This window comes from Rhinatrema bivittatum, chromosome 16 (assembly GCF_901001135.1).
Source record: "Rhinatrema bivittatum chromosome 16, aRhiBiv1.1, whole genome shotgun sequence".
Classification (NCBI taxonomy): domain Eukaryota; kingdom Metazoa; phylum Chordata; class Amphibia; order Gymnophiona; family Rhinatrematidae; genus Rhinatrema; species Rhinatrema bivittatum.
The window spans coordinates 29,284,925-29,309,447 of NC_042630.1; the positions used below are offsets into that span (position 1 = coordinate 29,284,925).

General features: G+C 49.8%; 1 protein-coding gene across 3 annotated transcripts in view; it reads left to right on the forward strand.

Moving 5' to 3' along the window:
• SEMA6C (semaphorin 6C) overlaps positions 1 to 24,523 on the forward strand; it is a 95,634-nt gene that overhangs the window by 20,320 nt on the left and 50,791 nt on the right. For all 3 annotated transcript variants that reach the window (XM_029580214.1, XM_029580211.1, XM_029580213.1), the window contains exon 2: positions 12,052 to 12,157. The gene's annotated coding sequence lies outside the window, so the exon portion shown is untranslated. The remainder of the gene's footprint in view (positions 1 to 12,051; positions 12,158 to 24,523) is intronic.

Consider the following 24,523-nt stretch of genomic DNA (forward strand, 5'->3'; position numbering starts at 1 on the left):
TGTTAGGTTTCACCGGGGGGGGGGGGGGCTGGCTCCCTCTCCCGCCTCTGCATCCCTACCCCATGGGCAAAGCAGCCGCTAATGCTGAGAGCGCACCCTGTTTTGTGCCAGTGCCTTTGAGAGGCATTGGCGAGGGCTGCGTGCAAATAAACTGTGCCCCAGTGAGCTGGGGGTGAGATAAGGGCGAGAGAGAGAGAGAGCAGGGGAGGTAAAGCCTCTCTCCGCCCCTCCTGCAGCCCTCTGCCAAGGCTCAGCTTTGTATTCCTAGAAGCAGAATACCTGGAAGCGCCCTCAACCCCTCCCCTCCCAGCTTTTCCCCCCCCGGCTTCCTTTCGGATTTCTCCAGGCGGATCGCAGAAAATCAGCTTCCCAAAGCAGGCCGGGATTGGCCATGCTCGCAGCTGTAAAATAAGTCCCCCAGGGGCGGCCAGCCTGGCCCCCTTTTTCCTGCGAGCCACGCTGCTGGCCCACACCGCCTCCCTTGCTGGCCTGTTGAGTTTAGTATGGTTGTGGGGGGATGGGGGCTGTTCCTCTCTCCCCCCCCCCCCCCTCTCACATTGCTGGTTTTGGGTTGGGATCAGGCGCTCAGGGAGGGGGGAGGGGAGATGCGTCCCAGGATGAAGAAGTTTCTGAAATTTGAAACCTATCGCTGCCCCCCCCCCCCCCCCCCCCCCAACAAGTTACAAGCTGAGGTGCTGGGAATGTGAAGAAGCTGGAGGTCATCGGGGACAGGCTGCCCCATTGCATGCAGGGACTTGTAGTTCATCCCCCATGACGTGGAGTGATCTGATAATCCGGAGATATCATGGAGCCCCCGTAAAGCCCCCATGATGGGTCTGGTTCGCCAACCTCACCCAGGGTCAACCTGGCTGATCCAGTCCATGGCGGCGTACAGGGAGTTGTACTTCTAGTTTTCTGTGAGAAACCAAGGGGAAAGTATCAGTCCCTGCAGGCAGTAGGCTAGAAGCAGGACTCGATCGGCCTCCTTGATGGGTGGCTCAGACGTGCATGTTGAGGGGCCTGCCTGCCTTTCTAGATTGGTTTCCAGCTTGTAGTTAAATGCAGGGGTGGTTCTTCCATTAGGCAAACTAGGCAGTTGCCTAGAGTGTCAACGTGTTGGGACTGGCAAAATCCCGCCAGCACAAGGCCTAGAAGGGAGTGAGCGCTGGGCTGGAGCTGCCACCAGTATGTGAGTTGGGAGTGGGGGTGGGTGCATGACTGAAGGTTTGCTAGGGCACCAAATATTCTCGCACCAGCCCTGCTTCAATGCCAGCCTGCTGAGGACCGGGTGACGCCAGCCTGGCTTCCAGGTGACCCTTCCTAGTGCTCCCTCCCAGAATTTTCTCTGGAAGCAGGGGGAGGAGGATCGGGCAAGGTGTGCATAAGCCCGAGCAGCTGAGCCAGGAGCAATTCCAATCCAGTCCCACGAGACCCAACGCCAGCCCCAGCACTGGGGAGACTCGGCAGCTGCGGCAAACGTTCTGGGCTACCGGAGGGGGAGTTGGGTTCCAGGAACGTGGTTTTTTTTTCCCTCCCCCTCTGCTTCTGGTCTCTGCTTGGTGAGCTGTGCGTAGCAGGGACTGGGCTGGCGGAGGGGGTGGGGAGGAGGATACAGTACCTCGCCACGAGAGCTGGACTTTTTCGGATCCTCTGAATATTGGCTCCAGGCTGAGCCATCCTGCTTGTACCCCCTCAGACTGCACGGGTGTGCCGTGTCCTACCATTTTTAGAGAAGCTGGACCTACAGATCCATGGGCGCACTAGGACAGGAGCGGCCTCGAGAGCCACAAACAGGCCTGGCTTTCAGGATCTCCACGATGGATTTGCATGCACTGCCTCCATCATATGCAAATCTATCTCATCCATATTCATGGAGGCTCTCCTGAAAACCCGTCCTCCCTATACTAGGAGTTAGACCAGGACTGGCTCAGCTTTCATGTCATGGAGCTGGATGGTAATCCTGCTGCTGGTTGTGCCTGACTCTTCTTTCCTTGTGCTAGTGAATTGCCCGCCTTTCCCCCTCAGCTCTAGGAGCCAGGCACAGGTGCCTCCCAGGGAAGTGAGAACAGGCAGGTCACAGCCAGGGAACACCATACCACTAGGCGACTCCAGAACAATTTAGGAATAATCTGGAATGTTTGATTGCGTTTCCGCAAAGCCAAGTTCAACAGACCGTCGTGCACGGCTTCCCATACCGGTCCTGGTGAGTCCACCACAGCCAGTCGAGTTTTTCAGGATATCCACAAGGGATATGCACGAGAAATCTACAGAGGCTGGCAGACCCAGAGCGTGCAGACTGATGTCTTGCACGTTCCTTGCAAATATCCTGGGTACCCCCACTGGCTGTGGGGGTCGCCAGCCCAGGCTGACAGTTATTATATCCAGAAGGATCATCCCGCAATCGTAGGTCTGCTTTCCTACAAGACCCTGCTCTCGGTGGGTCCTGATTGGGAACCTGGCTTGTTCAGGTGGTCCTACACCTTGACCCTCCAGGGGGGGGGGTCACAGATGTCCGCCCCCCCCAGCATGCCTTGAAAGTGTCAAGGCTGTTTCCCTAACGCCTTCCGCTTAGGATCCGCCTCCAGTTTGCTGTTTTCCTTCCTCGCCCTGGCAAAGCAGCTTCTTTTGCTTTTTTGAGTCTTAATCAACTTTCCGGGGAAGCATCTGTTGGGCTTCTCCGCAGGGAGAACCAAGCCGTTCCCCCACCCCCCCTCCCTCCCTGAGTAACTGATATGCGATGGCATTATTCGTTGAAAAAAAGAGCAAAATCCAAGAAACTGAATCAGTGCAGCCAGCGCTGGGAGACGGCCAAAGGCTTTTGCGCTCCATCGGCTCGAACATGACGTGCTGGCTGCCAGGCTTATAGCACCGGTGAGCCCGCCGAGCCTGTCGCGTCTCGGCTCACACCTGCACCGTGCTGAGGATCTTCTCTCGGGGGAGCGCATCCCATACGGGTTTGTTTCGGGGGCGCACCACAACAGGATTTGAGCTTCGCCCCTAAGCCAGGACGTGTTGGGTGCAAGCTCAGCATCTCCGATTTACTGCCAATGCCCTTTGCATTGTGCCAAGGAGCCGCCTCCTGGTGCCGGTCGGGTGTAATACAGACGGCTCTTTTGTCTGGGGACTCGCAGACCGAGAGCGATGGGGGGAAATTCTTGGTGCCCCCCCCCCGGATGACCTTGGCTTTGGGGAAAACCCAAAAGACAAGAGGAGATAGTATTTCCCCCTCCCCCACCTCCTCAGACGGCATCGCCCGAGCGGCCACGGGGGGCTGGAGGGATGCCAACCCTGAGGCGCAGCCTGGGCGCCACTAAGTCAGCAGGAGCAGCAGCCTCCGCTTTCTCTCCCTCCCCTCCACAGCCTGACCCTCTCCCGCCGCAGCGGGGGTGAGCAGATTTTTCAGGGAGAGTTAGTTTGCCCTGGAAGATTGGGGCTCGAGACCCCTTGGCCTGGCCAGGAGCCACTTGAGTTGTTCTGAATGTTTCTTATTCAGCAGGAGGCACCGCGAGCACTCGGCCGGCTGCAGCTGGGGGGACACAAACTATTACTTTAAAAACACACCTCTTTCCCTTCTTCTTCACGTTTTTGCAAAGAAGACAAATAATCCTGTTTCTCAGATACATTGTGTATGTATATGATGAAGAGTTTTGCCATGCGGATCAATACCTGGTGGTCCAGGGACTCATTTTGCATTTACAATCCTGCCAGGCTCCCAGGATTCGACTTTCCCACATAGCCTGAACCTGCAGGGTGATTAAATACCTGGTGACCGGTGCACGGTGGGTTCCTATTAGATTTCACAGCCCCCTTACCTGCTTCCCCTCTAGGAAGACGTGTTATAGCAACAAGCTGTATATAAATCTCTACTTGAAACGAATGGGAAAATGACGAATTGAGTGCTGGAGAAAAAGAAGGAGAAGGCGACGTTATTGCCTTGGGCCCTTGGCAATGAGGTAAGAGCAGGGGCAACAGCAATTCCTCAGAACCTGTCGGAAATGTGCACTCCAAGTCCCTGATGAAATGGGAGGAGATCCCCTCCCCCCCCCCTCCCCCCAAGAGATGCATTTCTTTTGCGGATATTAGAGCGGGAGAGAGGCCAGGAAGCAGCAGCAGCTAGGCTCTCGTTCTGGGGTCCAATATGTCCAGTATGGGCCTTTTTCCCCCTGGGTCTCCTTTCTCTTTGTTGCTAACATGTTTTTCAAACGGGCTTATGGCAGTGACGGATTTAGCTTTGTTTTAACAAAAGGAATTTTTCTTCTTGTCAGCATGGAATTTGTATTGCAGTATAGTTAGGGGCAGGCAGTTTGGTTTTTTCGGGAGTATGTTTAATTTTTATATATATTTTAGTTGTTTTTATGTTGGCCTGCTTTTGTGAATTTTATTCTGGATGTCGATCTTTGAAAACCCGCCGAGTATTTTGGATCATGCGGGATATCACTACTTAAATAAAACAAAATCTTATGGGTGGTTTTTTATTTTTTTTTTTTTTTGGAACAATTATAAATCAAAAGGCATTCTCCGTTTTATTATGGCCCGGGGCCAGATTTCTCATGTTTCGAGGGGGCCTCTGCACGGAGGATACTGCTGATGATAAGGGGCACAGTAGCACCTTCCGACTCGGTTGCGATTCATGGCTCTTGAAAACTTTGAGCACTAACGAGCTTCTCTGGAGTGGAACAGAAATCAGAATGAAAAAGGAGGTGTGGGGGGGGAGAGAGTATTTCAGCAATTTTTTTTTTACCTTCCAGAGGACTAATGAAAAAATATATCACTGGAAGCCCAAACGCCTGACTCCGGCCCTGACCTCAGGTACCTCTCCGTGGACTCGTGATATTATCCTTCATGGTGGGGGGGGGGGGGGGGGGGGGATTTTATCCTGCAGCGTTGCTTTTCTGGAGGCTGTCAAAATGAATATAAACAGCCGGGCACGCCAAGATGGAAAGCGATTGATAATCATTCATAGGAAATCTCTTAACCTGCCCCCAGGGACCTCGGCACAGACCAAACCTCATTTAGCTGCTCCGCCTGTTCCCAATAAAAGGTCATTTGCTGTTGATGACTTGATCCTGTAGTTTATATCTCTCTGCACTGGGAAACATTATTATTTTCTCTGCCTCTCTACTATTAAATTTAGTGCAGGTTTGCAGGCCGGGATGAATCAAAATGTTTTTCCGAGGGCTGAAGCCGGGCTGAAATGTGGAAGCACGGACTCCTGAGGGAGGGGAGCCCCTTACCTCCTCCCTGTACAGCTGGGGGGGGGGTGGGGGTAAACAGGCCACTAGGGGCCGGACAGAGCAGAAAGAAGCTCCCTGACCCCCCCCCCTGAGGGGGACAAGTACAGCGCACTGAGCCCCGTGATGTGAGGAAGGAGCGGGGACTCCGCTGGAAGGCGGGAGGTCGGCAAGGCCTGAGAAGGCCGAGGATGTCTTGCTGTAGGGTGGAGGGGGGGCCTGCGGCCTCCGGAGAGAAGCTGCTTCTTGCCTGTAGCGTTGATCATGCTTGGTTGGCGGACTCACGGGGAGCACAGCATGAACACCAAACCAAATGCTCCCCTCCAAGAGGAGCTTGGCCTTGGGTTCTGCCCTTGGTGGTGGGGGGGGGGGGGGGGGGGGGGAGAGTTCTGGAGCTCATCCCTGCTGAGGAGAAAGAAGGGCCAAGCACAGAGGTGGCGTCCTGGAAGCCAGCTGGGCAGCCCAACAATAGCACCCCTGCCCCTCCATGCCATTATCTGGGCTTGAATGTCATTAAAGTAAACATTCAAACAAGGGAAAGCCTTTTGCTAAATTCCATGAAATGTTGTTCTGGTTCTTATAAGAACATAAGAAATTGCCATGCTGGGTCAGACCAAGGGTCCATCAAGCCCAGCATCCTGTTTCCAACAGAGGCCAAACCAGGCCACAAAAACCTGGCAATTACCCAAACACTAAAAAGATCCCATGCTACTGATGCAATTATTAGCAGTGGCTATTCCCTAAGTCAACTTGATTAATAGCCATTAATGGACTCCTTCTCCAAGAACTTATCCAAACCTTTTTTGAACCCAGCTACACTAACTGCACTATCCACATCCTCTGGCAACAAATTCCAGAGCTTTATTGTGCGTTGAGTGAAAAATAATTTTCTCCGATTAGTCTTAAATGTGCTACTTGCTAACTTCATGGAATGCCCCCTAGTCCTTCTATTATCCGAAAGTATAAATAATCGATTCACATCTACCCGTTCTAGACCTCTCATGATCTTAAAGACCTCTATCATATCCCCCCTCAGTCATCTCTTCTCCAAGGTGAACAGCCCTAACCTCTTCAGCCTTTCCCCATAGGGGAGCTGTTCCATCCCCTTTATCATTTTGGTTGCCCTTCTCTGTACCTGTATGCGGCAGGAAACAGCCTGTGGGGGGAGATGAGAAATGAGAACCAGGGAACGAGAGGGCTTGCAGCCCTGTGTATTTACATGTTCGCTGGCTGCAGGGCCCTCAGGGTTGCCTGAGGGCCGCAAGTTTGCTTCCTCAAAATCATTTAAAAAAAAAAAGGGTAATAACATGGATTAGTGCAGGATCCCAAGGCATTTAAAGGGTTAATACAGCACAAAGAAGCATGCAGCCACCTCTGGAGCGCCTGAAAAGATGGAGTTACATCTAACCAGCAAAAACAGATGGGTGAGGGCCCCCTCAGCCCTGGAGAAAGAGGCTGGCATGTGTAAAGCTCTCCATAGATGGAAGGATGTGAGAAATCTACCGGCGATTAAAGCTGGGGAGAGAGAGACTGAAGGTGTTTGGGAGGAGGAGGGCTGGGTGTGGAAGGGCGAGCTCTGGGAAGTGTTGCAGGCAGTGTGCAGGGACGTTACCCCTAGCTGTCCGGTGACAGCAGGATTTTGGAGGGAGGCGCTGGCTGATCCAAGAGGAGAAAGCCATCGAGGCGGCTTGGAAAGAGAAATGCTTGGGGCATTTGGAAATGGAAGAGTTTGTGAGGTAGAGGTTTTGGCGGAAAAGACTGAGGGTGGTTGGGGAAAGCGCGAGGCGCCTTTGGGAGCCGGTATTAAGAGGGGTAACTTTCAAAGCGGCGCACGCATGCGCACGTTCGTTGGAGTTCAAGGTTAAAAGTCTTTTCCATTAAAACTGCAGCCAGAGAAGACCTTGTCCCATCTGGATTTTTCCATTATAAGAGAAACACACACATTATATATATAAATGTATATACACACACCCTTTATTCTTCAGCTGATAGGAGGAAATATATTTTTCCTAGCTGGAAATCTATTTCTTGTTCATGTAGCAAAACCATTTTTTTTTTCACAGTCAGAAAATAATCATCGCAGCGCTTTCTCGTGACCTCCAAGTCAGGAGAGCGTGAAACAAGGGACAGGGTGCAGGCGAGGCAGGGTGTGTGTGGGGGGAGAGAGAGAGAGGCCACTCGCCTTGTCCTGAATGTGGCTGAAGACGAGGGGCCGGCGAGAGCCGCCTGCTGGCTCTCCCATGTTCCCCCGACTGGAGCAGCCACGGAGGCCGTGTGAGAACCGAGGTCCTCGGCCCCTGCAATGAATTCAGAAATTTTGTCCCAGGATGGGCTAATTCTGAACTGCATTACGGAACTATGAATCCTTTAAAAAAACAAAAACAACAAATTAAATACTGCATCTTTAGGGAGAAAGAGGATGCACCTCAGTTTCTGCAGCGTGGTGCTCCCCCAGGGATACATTATCTGTCTATAGCGCTGCGTACAGCAGGTAGTTCTCTGCAGCTGACATTAACATGTCAAAAGCATGCATACAGCCACCTGGGGATGGGCAGAGAGCCTAGCGCCACACGTCCAGTGCCCAGGAGAAGGAACCGCCTGACCAGTAGCCGAATGTTGGAACCACTTGCCCTCAAGCTTCCCTGCATGAACAGATAAGCACTAGCCTGTGTGGTTCTTAAGGAGAAGGCCTGCGGTCGGGCCCTTTGAAGTAAGAGGCAGAGCCTTGGCTAGTGCAGCCAGTGCCAGCTCTCGCCCGGTCCCAGCCCTGCGGCAGAAGCCACCCGTCGGCATCACCTGAGGACAAGGGATGGTGCTGCTGGGAGCAGAGCAGAATGGCACTATTCATCCTTTGGTAAACAAGGCCAGGGCCTCGTGCCGGTCTGCTGACTGTGGCTTGTCGGCCGTGCGGGAGAGAGGCCTAGACGGGCCTGGCAGTTTCCTCCTGCTCCTTTTGTACGTCCGGGCACATTCGGATCCAGGGCCCGGGATCTGGGGCCAGGGATATTTCCTCTGTTTTATATTTTATGTTCCCCCCACCCCCGGCTCGCTTGGCCCAGCATTTCCAGCCCTGACCAGCCTGGGAAACAGAGGACCTGACCTAGGCCAGGAGTTGGACTCCTTTCCCTGCCACTGAGCGGGCCAGCCCCAGGGGGCTTTAAAAGTGCAGCAGGAAGAGACTGAAGAAATCCTACATGCCTATGTCATCTAACATAAATATTATCATCCCCGGAACAATATAATAGCGATGGACGTACAGCGAGCCCCATTCTAGTGGAGCTTGCAGCACATTTCAAAGCACGAATTGCAATTTGGTTTAGAAACCTCCTGGAGTCAGGTGAGGAAGTTAAATAGGATTTTTTGTGCCCAGCCCTCCACCCCTGAGGTGGCTGCAGGCATTAGTGCCCGTGTGTCTTCATGCGGTCCAGGAGGAAATGTTGCTGTTTGTGGCTCGCTGCGATTCCTGTGGCGACACTGGAGGTGTGCATGAATCGGGCAGGGAGAGAGCATGCTGGGTGGGTCAGAGCCCTCCTGGCAGTGCAGGCTTTTAAGGGCGAATTTACTGGGGTGAGACCGTGTTTCCACGAAGCTGGCGGGTAAGGCTCTCTCATGTGCCTCTTCCCTTGCCAAGTTCCACCAGGGGAAGGGTCCTGAACAGCTGCTGTGTCAGCAGATGCAAGCCAAGCCTCCATCCCTCCCCGGTGGGGCCTGAGCAAAACAGGGCACCGCCGAACGCGGAAGAGCTGCAAGGGTGTCTGCTGAGCCCTCATCTGGAAATTATTTCATCCCCTGGTGCACCTCTCGTCACCCCCCCCCCAAGTCTCCGCTCATGGTCCGAGCCAGATCCGCTCCAAACATCAGGGCAGCTTTGAATGTCGGAGAGAGAGATTTCCTCGAAACATCGCTGTTCTCCGTCTCGTCCCCTCCGCAGAGATCCTCCGGGTCTCTGGATGGTCCTGGAGCACCGATCTCAGTTATCCAGCCCAGACCTCATAATGCCACCCCATGCGTCTCTCTGTCAGGGTGGACTCCAGCAAGGATGAGGATCATCAGTGCTGTGTGCTTCCCAGCACTGCCGTGTAACGTGAGAAAGGAGTAGGGGGGGATTTTTGTGGAGGGAATGAGGATCATCATGTGCTATGTGTCCCTCAGTACAGCTGTGTAATGTGAAAGTGAAGGGATTTTGTGGAAAGGAAAAGGATCATCGATGCTGTGTACCCCTCACTGCTGCTGTATAATGAGAGGGAGGGGGATTATTGTGGATAGGAAGAGGATCATTGATGCTGTGTGCCCCTCAGAGCGGCTGTATAATGTAGGAGGGGAGGATCATCAATGCTGTGTTCTCCTCAGTTCTGCTGTGTGTGAGAGAGGAGAGGGAGGGGTAGTGTGTGAGAGAGGAGGATCATCAATGCTGTGTGCTCCTCAGTTCTGCTGTGTGTGATAGAGGAGAGGGAGGGGTAGTATGTGAGAGGGGAAGATCATCAATGCTGTGTGTTCCTAAGCATTGTTTTATATTATGAGAAGGGAGCATCATCAGTGCTGAGTGCCCCTCAGTGCTACTGTATAATGTGAGAGGGAAGGATCATCAATGCTGTGTGCTCCTCAGTTTTGCTGTAAAATGTGAGGATCATCAGTGCTGTGTGCTCCTCAGTTCTGTGTGTGAGAGTAAAGAGGGAGGGGTAGTATGTGACAGGGGAAGATCATCAATGCTGTGTGCTCCTCAGTTTTGCTGTAAAATGTGAGGATCATCAATGCTGTGTGCTCCTCAGTTCTGTGTGTGAGAGTAAAGAGGGAGGGGTAGTATGTGAGAGGGGAAGATCATCAATGCTGTGTGCTCCTCAGTTCTACTGTGTGTGAGAGAGGAGAGGGGGAGGTAGTATGTGAGAGGGGAGATTCATCAATGCTGTGTGCTCCTCAGTTCTACTGTGTATGAGAGAGGAGAGGGAGGGGAAGATCATCAATGCTGTGTGTTCCTAAGCACTGTTTTATAATGTGAGAAGGTAGCATCATCAGTGCTGAGTGCCCCTCAGTGCTACTGTATAATGTGAGAGGGAAGGATCATCAATGCTGTGTGCTCCTCAGTTTTGCTGTAAAATGTGAGGATCATCAATGTTGGGTACCCCTCAGTTTTGCTGTATAATGTAAGGATCATCAGTGCTGTGTGCTCCTCAGTTCTGCTGTATAATGTGAGAAGGGAGGATCATCGATGCTGTATAACATGGGAGGGGAGGGGGATTATTGTGGAAAGGATGTGGATCATCGATGCTGTGTGTTCCTAAGCACTGCTATATAATGTGATGGGGAGAAGGAGTGGGTTATTGTGGACAGGATGAGAATAATCGATGGTGTGTGCTCCTCTGTATTATTATATTATTATTATTATTATTGCCCCTCAATGCTGGGGGAAATATTGGCATAATATTTGCATCGAGTCATGGGAGCCTCTTTGCTTTGCTGCTGATTGATGGTGCCTGTACTTGGCTTCAGTCAAAATGATTTCCTAAAATATTCTCTCTCCCTCCTGCCACTCTTCCACTCATTCCCTTTTCATTTGCCGCCTCCTTCTTTTTACTTCCTGCCAACCTCCTCCACTATCCCCTCCTTGCCTTTCTCGTCCCCATAGCCTCCCACTAACCTCTTTTTTTCCCTTTCCCCTTCTCTCCCCTTGTTTCCTTTGCACTTTTCTCCCCTTGCTCTTTTCTTCCCCTCATCTCCCTTCCCTCTTCTCTTCTCTCTCCTCCTCTACCTTGCTCTTCATTGGCAGCCGCTGGCTGGCAGGAGCAGGCTTGTTCGTTTTGGCACACTTTATTTGCATTTAGTTCATCCTTAACTGTAGGAAAATACAAGAGGCTGTAGTACTGCTAATGGACACAAGGTGGCAGTCTCATCTATTAAAATAATAGGATGGATAAACATACAAACCTCACAACTGGTTTTATATATATATATATATATATATATATATACATAGGTAATGTGAGAGAAAAGAAGGTGGGGATATTATTTTATAAAGGATGACCAGAGATGAGTTAGCTCCTGTTTGGGTATGGAAGTCTTGAATTCACTTAGGCTAATAACCTAGATTCCTGGCTGAACACAAGTTGGCAGGGAGGTCTATGCAGCTGAAATCAGCATCCTTCATCTTCTGTAACACAATCTGGCACATGATGCCACCCAAGAGTGCATGAAGTGCCAACATGTTAGTAGTTTGGTTCTCAGCTCTGCTTCTGGTGCTGCCTATGACAAGGTCATAGTTTTTCATGATGCCCACAATGAATATTTCTGAGCTACATTTACATATGTATGGGGTAAGGGAAGATGAATCTGCACATTTTGCGTCTCCTGATAAACCCGGCCTGTTTCTGTGACCAGCGTTGAGATTCTAGATTAAATGCAATGGGATAATGTCATTCCTTTCCCTCAGGCCAGTGCCTGTGGACGCTGTGGCATGAACGCTTGATGAATGCTTGCTTCTCCTATTATGGGGTAACGTCTGAGATCAGAACGTGTCTGTGGTATTGCAGTAGGAAGGAAGAATGGACAGACCTTGCAGCCTGTTTCTGCTGACCCTGTTCCTGCTTTGCCCGCTTAATGTAGGCTTGGGTACCTGGTAAATTTCAGCGTTCTTAAATGAGTGTATCTCCCTGCTTCCCAACTTTGCCCCAGTCTGAAAACGATTTCCGGTCAGTGGGTCTGGACATCATTTTGATTCATGGCAAAGCCCAGCGCGTCCCGGAAGCTTGCGGCTGTTCATTCCAGTAGGGATCGGGATATGTGTTTCACTTTATCATTTTTTTTGTCTTCTTTGCTTTTCTCCTAGCCCCAGCGGAAACCTAATTACTTAACGAGGAAACCTTGAAGCCACCACGGTGTCCAGCTTGGAAGCCCCTCCCTGGAGAAAGCCCTAGAAGATCCTTTGGACAGAGGTAAGATGTGATGAAGCTCATACTATTCGAATCCCTTTTTTTGTCTGTCCCCGTTGCAGGGCACTGGAAGCCGATTCAGTCCCAGGGACAACAGAGTCCTTTGTAGTTTGAGACCTTTTTTGGGCCAACAAAGGCATTCCTAAAAACATGTTGATGCGTATGAGCTTTGGCGACCACGTAGGCCTCTTTCTCGGTGCCGTGGAAGTATCAGTTACAGGCGGCATCTCGGCAGAGTCAGCGTTTGGGTTGGATGCGTTGAAATGTTGTCTTAAAAGCGCCGAGCCCTTCTCAGATATCTCCAGTTGGCCAAGTAAGTTTTGGAAGTGCCTGTGTGCGCTCTCAGGAAGGAGGGACAGGCTGGGGGCTGTGAATAACCCATAATTATTTATTTGTTGGGTAATTATCTTGGATGAAAAGCTTTCCCTGGGCCTGACAGTAGGCCCTGATTCCAGGGACCTTTCCTCCTGTTCCCCCCCCCCCCCCCCCCCCCCCCCACATGTCTGGATAGCTGAAGGTCTATTGACTGCTCCCAGCAAAGCTCTTTGTAATAAGAGGAGATAATTAAGAAATATTATTAGAATCATTTCCCACTCATCATGAAGAACAAATGCAGATAATTTCCCATTCACACACCACTAATTTCTGTATTTGTGTATGATATGGAGCAAGCCTGGGTACAGAGGAAACAATGTTAAATGCCAGTCTCTCTCACTCAGCCTCTCTCGCCCTCCCTCTCTCCCGCTCACTCCCCTCCCTCTCTCTCTCTCCCCCTCTGTCTCCCTCTCTCTCTCTTTCTATCCCTTTGTCTTACTTTTCCTCTGTCTCACTCTCTTTCTCTCTCTCCCCATCCATCTCTCAAGCCCTCTGTATCCCTCTGTTTTTCTCTCTATCCTCATCCATCTCTCTCACTCCATCCCTCAGTCTCCCTTTCCCTCTCTCTATCCCTCTGTCTCATTCATTGCTCATTCAAGAACTGTCTCTCCCTCTCTCCATCCCTCTCTCTCTCACTTCGTTATCTCCTTCTCCCTCTATCCCTCTGTCTCTCTCTATCCCTCTGTCTCTCTCTCTGTCTCCATTTATCTCTCACTCAATACCTGTCTCTCCCTCTCTCTCATCCCTCTCTCTCTCTCACTTCAACATTGTCTCCTTCTCCTTCTATCCATCTCTGTCTCTCCCTGTCTCTCTATCTATCACCTTTACCTTTCCTCACTCATCTTCTCCCTTTATCCATTCCTCTGTCTCTCACGCCCTATCTTCATCCCTGTCCCTCTTCCCATTCTTCTGTATCTCTTCTCTCTCTCAATCCATTCTTTTATCTCTTTCCTCTTTCTTAATCCTTCCTCAATCTCTCTCCATCCATCAAAATCCCTCTTGTCTCCCTCACCCTCTCTCCATCCCTCTTATCTCCTTCACACTTTCTCACTCCCGTCCTCTCCTTCTTCCCATCCCTCTGTCTCTCTTGCCTTCCCTCTCCCTATCTCCAGTCCATTCTTAGGTCTCCCTCTCCCTCTCTCTGTCCCTCTGTCTCCTCCCTGTCTCTGTGCCATTTGTTTATTTTTTTTCATTCATTCCATGTCTCTCTCCCATGTGCATCCCTCCAGCTTCCTCTTCCTCAGTTCTCTCCCCCCCATCCCTCCCTTCCTCTCTCTCTCTCTCTCTCTCTCTTAGTTACTGTCTCCATATTCTCCTTCTCATGCTCCCAGTGTTTCACTCTTTCATCCCCCCTCCCTTGCTCCTAGGCTCCTTTCCCTCCATTGCTTACAAGCTCCTCTCCCACCCACACTTGTAGTCTCTCTGAACATGTGACAGAGACACCTTTTGTTTGAGTGACAGACAGATTTATCTGCAGGGTGTAAACATGCAACACCTGCTGTGACTTTTCTCAAGTACTTTACCTGTAATTGGGAAGGCGGAAAGGTCCTTTTTCTCTTCTACCTCCTACCATCTGTTTAGAACATTTCTCCTCGCCTCCCCAGAGCGCCTGAGGATAATCTGTGATAATTCCCAGCTCGCTCACTGACAGAATTGTCAGCTTGTTGCTTTAATTGGCTTATTCTCCATATAACCCCCCCCCCCACCAAGCCCCAGTCTGGCATCAGGAGAGGGGGGGGAGGTGTTTAAGGTGCTGGGATCTTGGAGGGCACCCAACGGGGTCAATCCACCCTGTGACATGCTGGTAGTATAGCAGGCTGGTTTTATGGCGATTATCGGATTTGGGGATTAGAGATTGTCCGGCGAGTCTGAGTCTGGTTTGTTAATGAGGATGGAGCAGTGGCTGTAGGTATGGCCGCTGATGGAGGGCAGGGGGGGGAGGTGGCATACTGTTGCTTCTGGTACTGCAGAGGTGAACCTGTCCTAGGCTGGAGTAGTCCATCACCTGCAGGGTTTTCAGGGAGTGTGAAAGGTGTGAGCAGAGGAGAACTTGAGGAAAGTAGGATCTGAGCCCCCGGGCCTGCTGACTCGGCTCCGTATACCTTAACCAGTCTGCCTGCCTCCTGGACCCCAGGGTGTCAGCGCCTCAGTGCCATACAGCCCAGCACTAGCTCCTCTGATAACTCGCCACCACGGCAGCTATCCCAGAGCACAGCCATCCTGGGCCAGTGGGGAGGAGGTGTTACGGTAATGAACTGCAAACTGGTGAGTTCAGAAAAACCCACAAGGGGTGAAGGTGCATCACTTTCACAAGAGCTCAAACCAGCCAAACCACAAATAGTTATGGTTACGGTGAATTTTTATTATTATTATTATTATTATTATTTTATTTGTGCATTTTGAAACAAATTCAAATATATAAATATTTGACAAGAAAAAGAGTCAGTGTACATGGTCTACTATGACATAACAGGAAATACAAACAATGGTTACATGGAATAGACTTAGTTTTTGGGTACTTGCCAGGTTCTTATGGCCTGGATTGGCCACTGTTGGAAACAGGATGCTGGGCTTGATGGACCCGTGGTCTGACCCAGTATGGCATGTTCTTATGTTCTTATATGCAGATTATTCCATGACATATAGAAACATAGAAATGATGGCAGAAAAGGACCAAACGGTCCATCCAGTCTGCCCAGCAAGCTTATCATAGCATCTGCCACGTCACGCGAGTCACCCCCATACTTAGTATCCCAAACCGTCAAAGTCAGGGCCCTTGTTGGTTGCTGTCTTGAGTCAAATTCTCCGTCACCTCTTGCCATAGAAGCAGAGAGCAATGTTGGAGTTGCATCCAAAGTATCAGGCTTATTAGTTAAGGGTAGTAACCACTGCATCAGCAAGTTCCCCCCATGCTTATTTGTTTTCCCAGACTGTAAAATTCAATGCCCTTGTTGGTTGCTGTCTGAATTCAGTTCCCCTTTTCCCCCTGCCATTAAAGCAGAGAGCAATAATGGCGTTGCATCAACAATATGAAAGCTTATTGGTTAAGGGTAGTAACTGCCGCACCAGCAAGTGTAGAAATGTAGATAGCAGGGTGGCTGGTGGACATGAGGACCACCTGGTAATTTGCCTGCCTGGTGCGAAGATGGCAGACCTCACCCGTCACCTAGTTAGGATTATAGACAGTGTTGGGGAGGAGCCGGCTGTCATGGTACATGTGGGTATCAACTACATAGGAAAATGTGGAAGAAAGGTTCTGGAAGCCAAATTTAGGATTTTAGGTAGAAAGCTGAAATCCAGAACCTCCAGGGTGCCATTCTCTGAAATGCTCCCTGTTCCACATGCAGGTCCCCAGAGGCAGGCAGAGCTCTGGAGTCTCAATGCATGGATGAGACGATGGTGCAGGGAAGAGGGATTCAGTTTTGTAAGGAACTGGACAACCTTTTGGGGAAGGGGGAGACTTTTCTGAAAGGGCGGGCTCCACGTTAACCAGAGTGGAACCAGGCTGCTGGTGCTAACTTTTAAAAAGGAGACAGAGAAGCTTTTAAACTAGAACAAGGGGGAAAGCAGACAGTCACTCAGCAGTGCATGGTTTGGAGGAAGGTATCTTTGAAGGATACTAATAGGAGAGTTAGGGCATCCCAACAGAGAGATTGTAATAAAAGCAAACATAGTCCATGTGCCTATAAGTAAAGAATCACCTGAGCTAAAGAATTCCAAATTATCCCTGTCAACTGAAGCACAGGTTGTTAATACAAACAAAAAACGCACTTTGAAATGTCTGTATGCCAATGCCAGAAGTCTAAGAAATAAAGTGGGAGAGTTAGAGTGTATAGCAATGAATGATAAGATAGACATAATTGGCATCTCAGGGACCTGGTGGAAGAAGGATAACCAATGGGACAGTGTTATATCAGGGTACAAATTATATCGCAATGATAGGGAGGATCAACTTGGTGGGGGTATGGCACTTTATGTCCAGGAGGGTATAGAGTCCAATAGGATAAAGACTTAGTTTTTGGGTACTTGCCAGGTTCTTATGGCCTGGATTGGCCACTGTTGGAAACAGGATGCTGGGCTTGATGGACCCTTGGTCTGACCCAGTATGGCATTTTCTTATGTTCTTATGATCTTACAGTAGAATCTATATTTATTTATTTAAGTTTTTATATACCGGCATTCATGAAATGATCACATCATGCTGGTTTACAAATAAACAGGGGTGCAATAAATACATCAAAAACAGAAATAACGTGTCAAAGAAAGCAGTTACAATTAACAAGGACTATTGAACTGGGATCAGAGGAAATAAAGATTGTTTAGCAGAAACTAAATTATATATGGGTAGAAATCCCATGTATGTTGGGTAAGAGTATAGTGATAGGAGTATACTACCATCCACCTGACCAAAATGGTCAGACAGATGATGAAATGCTGAGAGAAATCAGGGAAGCTAACCAATTTGGCAGTGCAGTAATAATGGAAGATTTCAATTACCCCAATACTGACTGAGTAAAGGTAACATCAGGACATGCTAGAAACATAAAATTCCTGGATGGAGTAAATGACTGCTTCATGGAGCAATTGGTTCAGGAACCAACGAGAAAGGGAACTATTTTAGATTTAATTCTTAGTGGATTTGGTGAGAGAGATAACGGTGGTGGGTCTTCTTGGCAAGTAATCATAGCATGATCAAATTTGAACTAATGACTGGAAGGGGGACATGATGTAAATCTATAGCTCTAACACTAAATTTTCAAAAGGAAAACTTTGATAAACTGAGGAAAATAGTTAGAAAAAACTGAAAGGTGCAGTTGCAAAGGTTAAAAGTGTACCACAGGCATGGACACTGTTTAAAAATACAATCCTAGAGGCGCAGTCCAGATGTATTTCATCCATTAAGAAAGGTGGAAGGAAGGTCAAACGATTACAGGCATGGTTAAAAGGTGAGGGGAAAGAGGCTATTTTAGCCAAAAAAAAACATCCTTCAAAGATTGGAAGAAAGATCCATCTGAAGAAAATAGGAAAAAGCATAAGCATTGTCAAGTTAAGTGTAAAACATTGATAAGGCAGGCTAAAAGAGAATTTGAAATGAAGTTGGCTGCAGAGGTAAAAACATATAATAAAACCTTTTTAAAATACATCCGAAGCAAGAAACCTGTGAGGAAGTCAATTGGACCATTAGATGACCGAGGGGTTAAAGGGGCTGTTAGGGAAGATAAGGCCATTACAGAAAAACTAAATTAATTCTTTGCTTCTGTGTTTACTAATGAGGATGTTGGGGAGAGATAACAGTTCCAGAGATGGGTTTCAAGGGTGATTATTCAGATGAACTGAACCAAATCACTGTGAGCCTGGAAGATGTAGTAGGCCAGATTGACAAGTTGAAGAGTAGCAAATCACCTGGACCAGATGGTATGCATCCCAGGGTTCTGAAGGAACTGAAAAATGGAATTTCGGATCTTTTAGTTAAAATTTGTAACCTATCATTAAAATAATCCATTGTACCTGAAGACTGGAAGATGGCCATTGTAATCCCAATATTTAAAAAGGGCTCCAGGGGCAATCCAGGAAACTATAGACCAGTGAGCCTGACTTCAGTGCCGGGAAAAACAGTGGAAACTAAAGATCAAAATCACAGAGCAATACAGAAAGACATGGTTTAATGGAACACAGTCAACATGGATTTACCCAAGGGAAGTCTTGCCTAACAAATCTGCTTCATTTTTTTGAAGGGGTTAATAAACATGCGGATAAAGGTGAACTGGTAGATGTAGTGTATTTGGATTTTCAGAAGGCGTTTGACAAAGGCCCTCATGAGAGGCTTCTAAGGAAAATAAAAAGTCATGGGATAGGAGGCGATGTCCTTTCGCGGATTACAAACTGGTTAAAAGAGAGGAAACAGAGAGTAGGATTAAATGGTCAATTTTCTCAGTGGAAGGGAGTGGGCAGTGGAGTGCCTCAGGGATCTGTATTGGGACCGGTGCTTTACAATATATTTATAAATGATCTGGAAAGGAATACAACGAGTGAGGTAATCAAATTTGCAGATGATACAAAATTATTCAGAGTAGTTAAATCACAAGCAGATTGTGATAAATTGCAGGAGGACCTTGTGAGCCTGGAAGATTGGGCATCCAAATGGCAGATGAAATTTAATGTGGATAAGTGCAAGTTGATACATATAGGAAAAATAATCCATGTTGTAGTTACACGATGTTAGATTCCATATTAGGAGCTACCATCCAGGAAAGAGATCTAGACGTCATAGTGGATAACACATTGAAATCGTCGGCTCAGTGTGCTGCGGCAGTCAAAAAAGCAAACAGAATGTTAGGAATTATTAGGAAGGGAATGGTGAATAAAACGGAAAATGTCATAATGCCTCTGTCTCGCTCCATGGTGAGACCACACCTTGAATACTGTGTACAATTCTGGTCGCCGCATCTCAAAAAAGATATAGTTGCGATGGAGAAGTTACAGAGAAGGGCAACCAAAATGATAAAGAGGATGTAACAGCTCCCCTATGAGGAAAGGCTAAAGAGGTTAGGGCTGTTCAGCTTGGAGAAGAGACGGCTGAGGGGGGATATGATAGAGGTCTTTAAAATCATGAGAGGTCTTGAACGGGTAAATGTGAATCGGTTATTTACTCTTTTGGATAATGGAAGGACTAGGGGGGCACTCCATGAAGTTAGTGAGTAGCACATTTAAAACTAATCGTAGAAAATTCTTTTTCACTCAACGCACAATTAAAACTCTGGAATGAGCCTGCAATCTGTGAAGGTTGGAAGACCATTGGTGCTGCTAGGACAGGGAACATATGCACTCGCTGGGTGGATGTGTGTGTGTGAGAGAGAGAATGAATGCATGTGTGTGAGTGTTAGTTGGTGATATCAACAGATGCCCTGGGCCAGTGATGGATCCCTGAAACCATCTGCAGTGCTTGCTGCCTTCTCAGTATTTGCAGAAAGATCGTTTGTGAGGCAGTAACAAATCTGTGCTTTTCCCTTCTTTATGGATTCTTATCGCTCGCTTATTCATACTGCCATTCTTGGATGCAGTTAGACTGAAGCTGAATGTGAGTGCCTGTGCATATGTACATGTCATGCATGTCCGCGTATGTCTGTACACGCGGTGTGTGGGTATGTTTCAATATGTAGATGTGTGTGTGTGTTGTGTGATTGTGTGGCTGCATAGGAGGACCTGATTGCTGAGCCTGATACAAGAAGAATAATGACTTCTGCGGTAAGATTTTCAAATTATGTGCTTCGTTCGTTTGCAAAGTGCTGGTCTCTTCCCAGTACCCAATTAGAAGCAGGGACTTAGGCTCTGCTCAATGAGCCCTGTCTAAGGAAGCTGCTTGGCTTCTTCTCGAGCTCCATGTGAGAGGCCAGAGAGCAGCTGACAGCCACCACATAAGGCTCGTAGAACTGGGGGCCTTGCTATCCCCCTTCCAAAGCACAAGACATTAATAATCCTGAAAATGTCTCTAGCTCTGTCAAGGATTAAGCTTACAAGATGTTCTCTGGGTTGCCACTGGTCAAAACTGTTCAGGCTGGGGAAAAGAGCACTTCGATCCGGCTAGGAACCAAGTGGTAAGTCAAGTCAGCAGGGCTAGGCTGAGCCAGCCCTGCACTCACATCCCTCTGCATGTAGGGACGCATCTTCTTGCTTTATACAGGGAAACTGGATCAAGCCATCCCTGTCTGCACTGGGGAAACAACCAGGACAGGCATAGCTGCTAGCTGATGTCTCTGATGACTGGAGTCATCTGTAGGACAGTACATCCTTCAGCCCACCTGCACTCCCCACCTCTCTGGTCATTGCTGTGTCTACCATTCGGTTCAACTTCTGCCCCCCCCCCCCACCTCTCCACAGGTCATCACACGGTGGCTCACATTCTTCCCATCTGCAACCCCATGGCCATTGCAGTGTCCCACATTCAGCCCGCCTGCACTCCCCACCCCTCTGGTCATTGCAGTGTCTACCATTCAGTTCAACTGCTGCCCCTCCCCACCTCTCCACAGGTCATCACACGGTGGCTCACGTTCTTCCCAACTGCATTCCCATGGCCATCGCAGTGTCCCACATTCAGCCCACCTGCACCCTTGTGTGGCTGATTCAGGTTAGGAACTCTCCTCCCCTCTGCAGTTTTCTCTACTGCTCATTTGACTTGACTTTATTTCAAAAACGAAAATCAGAGATGTTTCCGTGCATTAAAATAAAAAAAAAAAAAAAGAGTCAGCAATCTCATTTGAAACGCCGCCCTCCCCCTCCCTTTCATCACATCTTCCACGGCACCCTAGGATTTACATGTCGAGGAGAAATAATTAGATTTTTTGGCGAAGGCTGCCCCAGGCTGGAAGGTAGCGTGCTAGCTGCTTGTTCGGCTTGCTGTTAATTGAAGAATTCTTTACTCTGACCTCCGCATAGCCCATGTGGAAAACACACAGCCAGATTTCAAGCTCTGGGTAATTGGACATTTTGAGGTCTAATGAAGCCAGCGAGGTGGCTGTCGGAGCTGACTTCTGATTAGCTTTCCGCACTTCAGCTTGACCGCCTTGGGTACGGTTGGGCAGCCTGCGTCCCGCCACGTCGGGCCTGCCCAGCTCTGGTCATGAGGGGCCGGGGTTGAAGGGCGAGGGGGACGGGAGACGACGACTGCCCTCAAGCGGACGATCCGAGGCCCCTTTCATTCAGCTCCGGGGAACCTCAGGATTATGAACAGAGCCGCAGGTCTTCCTACGTTAGGAGTAACTCGGCCAAACGAAGGCGTCGCTCCGGGGGCCTGCAATTGCTGAGCACCCGGTGAGGTGAAGGCGTGGAAGGGCTCCACCCCTCCCGCCCTCCGATTGCCTGCTTGGATGTCCCATTTCCATCTTGCTCCTATTTATTTGATTAATATTCCGGCACTTCCGAGGGGAGTGCATTCAGGTGCCGCAGTTCATTTCCCTGTCTCCAGAGGGCTTTAGCTTAATGATAAAGGTGCCCCAGACACTTCCGTGCATGGATCCTCCCCAGACGGCGAGGGTAAACACCAGGACCCACCGGCAGGCATGGAGCACCTCCGGGGATTACCTTGGGGATGATACAGCGCCCGCCCCAGACCTCCCCTTCAGTCAGAGAGGAACCTCCCAAGCCGTTTGCCAGGCTGTCCGGAGACTGCAGTCTCTGGAGCTGGTGAAGTGCAGGCTCCCACGCTGACCTGTGCCGCATTCCACCCACCCCCGGCGCAGAAGGTCCACGCGTGCTTTGCATCCCTGGAAAGGCACAGCAGAGAGGTGACGCATACAAAGCGGAAAGGATTAGAGAGAGAATGGGCCCCGCCTGCAGAAAAAGAGAGAGAGAGACTTTTCCAGAGCCAACGAGGGAATGCAGCCCACTGAAGGCACCGGGTGGAAGCCACGGCGCAGGGGCCACAGGGAAATAACGCCACGGCTGCTCTTTCTCCTTTTCTCCCTGGCTTTGGGCGGGGGTCATTTAAAATGAAATAAAGTGGTGAGGTGTGAGGGGGAAGAGCCAGCATGGAAGGCGTGAGAGGGAGCCATTCTATGAACGTCAGGTCCCCCTGCATGGCCCTCCTCTCTCTCGTACCTAAGAGCCCTGCCTTGGCCCTGTCCTGTGGAGCCGGCCTCTTGGATACCTTCATTTCAAATCGACGTTCAAGGGGGAATCAGGGCGGACTTTTCTCTCCTGGTGCTGACACAGAGGGCTGAGGGAGATAATTGAAACCCTGTTTGCCCCAGTAAGACGCAGGATGGGAAGCGGAGGCAGAGAATGGCGTCGCCAACTGGCTCCAGGCCCGGATTTGCCCCGTCACCCCGTTTTTGTGAGGGATATCAGAAGTGCAAGGGCAGGCATGCAGTGGGAGTCTGTGTGGTGAAACCAGACTATAGATCAGTAGGTCCTGATGTCTAAAGCCAGCAGATAATTCTGGGGGGAGGGGGGGGGTGTATTTGCATTTATTTTAAAACATTTTTCTCTCCTGCCTGTCGGTGTTTCTAGGCGGCGAGAGGGAAGTAAGGAGGCGGGTGCTGTGTGTGCACTGTGAATTGGGCGGGGATGGGGAACTATGGGGATTTAGAGGAAAGCACGTTTGGCAGCTGTCCTTGGGTTCAATCTCGCCGGTCAAACCTCCAGATGTGAAGAAATCCACGCTGGTGATTTAATTGAATCCGCTTTGGGTTTCTCGCAGATCTGAAGCAGATTTTGCCATGGGTGTGGGTTTCCCTTTAAACAAGGGGGAAAAAAAAAAAAAGGTTGAGGAGCCTTCTGAATTGTTCCCGATGGGTTGATTTGTTTGGCTCTGCGCCTCCTTCAGGACGTTCTCGCCTCTGTTCCTGAAGTCCCTTCTTTAGTCGAGACTGGTGGTAAAGCTTCTCTCAGGGGTGCAGCTTCATTTCAGATCTCCGAGGAAGAGAAAGCATTGAAATGCACTGGGGGAAGAGAAAATGGAAAAATTAACCATTTGTTGGCCAGCAAGGAGCCCCCTCTTCTAAAGAAGGCATCTCTTCCTGTAATTTGGGCTGTTTATGCCAAGGTTGAGCTGTCACTACCTGTGGGACATTACCGGGGTGACATTCAGGCCTTGATGCATGACATTGATCGCATAGGATTGGGCAAAGAGAGGCAGGAGCGGCCATTACAGAGGGGAATGAAGCAGGGAAGAGATGTTTACATGGGGAGGCCTCCGAAGTCTACGGAGGGGAATCGCGCATGTGCAAGAGATTTAAGAGGTGGCTCGAGATCCTTGTTGACTTAACTATAATTTGATTTGATTTTGCATTGCCTTTGCATTGTCTGCTTTCAGTTTAGTTGTTTGAATTGAAGGGGATTTGGCCTCATGGTTTGTATGTTGGGTTTTCCTAGCATAGCTGTTTTAACATAGAAGCGGTTTCAGGCTTGGGGGTGGGGATGGCTTTTCTGATCGATAGAAAAAGTGGTTTCTTTGTGTTCCCGGAGGGATGGGGCTGGCCTGGGTTGCCCGGGGCACAGATCTCTTTTGGTGGGCTCCCAGGTCCATTGGCACTGGGCTCTGCTTGGATAGGACGCTTCGACCTGGGAGCTTTCCCCATTAAATACCCCCTTCCCTACCCATCCCAGCCTCAGGCCGCGGCTCCCTCCTGAACCTAACAGCCGTGCCCCCCGGTTCCTGCCCTCCTGCCCTCCCAGCTCCCCCAGTCCCAGCAGCCGAAGCTCGCACTTCCCTGCCACTCTCTCCCCTGGTTCTCTCTCCTCCTCCTGCCTCTCTTCTTTCTCCTGTGTTTTCCTTTTCCTTTCTTGCCTGTCATTCTCTTCTCCTTCTGGATCGTTTCCCTCCTCACCTTGTCATTCTCGCTGGTCTTGCGTTGAATTGACCTCCTTAGTAATGGAATGAGGCCGTTCCGGCCCCTTTGTCGGGCCGATGCGATAGGGACGCACTAAACACGGGCGTCCAAACTGCACGCCTTTTTTTTTCCCTGACGCACGCCCATCCACCTTTCCTGGGCGCGCGACGCGCTAGGCGAACGAACAGCTGCATTAAAAGAGGGCCGCGCTAGGGGAAAAATTGTGTGGCCCTGGCATCGGGCGCCCAGGAGACGTGGCCTTGCGCACAAAGCCACAGCTTAGGGACGCTGGTAAATTGAGCGTCCATTTTTTGTAACCCGACCGCCGCGAAGACATTTTTTCCCATGTTGCTGCTTTCTGTGGCGCCTCCTACTTAGTATCGCCACGATATTAAGTCGGAGGAACGACAGAAAAGCAGTATTTTCTGCTTATCTGTTGACGGCCTGGGGCGCCTCAAGACTTTAACGCGAGCTCCGGGGCTGGCATTCATTTTTGAGGGTTAAAATGTGCGCGTCGGGCACACGACGGTTTGTTTTGGTTTTTTTTACATCGGGGGTACCGGCTCATAGCCTCATCAACCATGGCATTTACGTGTGCTGAGCGCTATTAGCCGCACGCAGGTTTGGACGCCCGTTTTGGATGCGCTCATCCCGTTATTGCCCCGGG